This window comes from Corvus brachyrhynchos, unplaced genomic scaffold, assembly GCF_000691975.1.
Source record: "Corvus brachyrhynchos isolate BGI_N302 unplaced genomic scaffold, ASM69197v1 scaffold96, whole genome shotgun sequence".
NCBI classification, from domain to species: domain Eukaryota; kingdom Metazoa; phylum Chordata; class Aves; order Passeriformes; family Corvidae; genus Corvus; species Corvus brachyrhynchos.
Window position 1 is genome coordinate 174,414 of NW_008238370.1, and position 629 is coordinate 175,042.

Sequence of the window (629 nt, forward strand, 5' to 3'; positions counted from 1 at the left end):
GTGTGGGTTGGAAAGGCCCTTGAAGTTCATCTAGTTCCACCCCTCTGCCATGGGCAGGGACACCTTCCACTGTCCCAAGCTGCTCCCAGCCCCAATGTCCAGCCTGGCCCGGGGCACTGCCAGGGATCCAGGGGCAGCCCCAGCTGCTCTGGGCACCCTGTGCCAGGGCCTGCCCACCCTCCCAGGGAACAATTCCCAATTCCCAATATCCCATCCAGCCCTGCCCTCTGGCACTGGGATCCATTCCCTGTGTCCTGCCCCTCCAGGCCCTTGTAAACACAGCTCTTACTTCCTGAATTTACTTGTAAAAGACGCCAGGCTGAAAAACGAGCGATTTCTTGTGCTTTTTGAGGGCTGCTCGTTGTTTTGATTTACTTTCCCCAACATTACCGAGTGCCTGCTCTCCTCTCCCACCACTGAGCAAGCCCTTGTTCTTGCGGAGGATACACCGAGAATACTCCGAGGATACACCGAGCCCACACCTGCACACCACGCGTTACCTCCGCCTTTGCCAAGGACGCAAACGTGTTCCAGACGGGTCCGTGCCGGGGGATGGGAAGGACGGGACGGGATGGGATGGGATGGGAAGGACGGGACAGGGTGGCTGCGGAGGCGGATCGGGCTCTCGG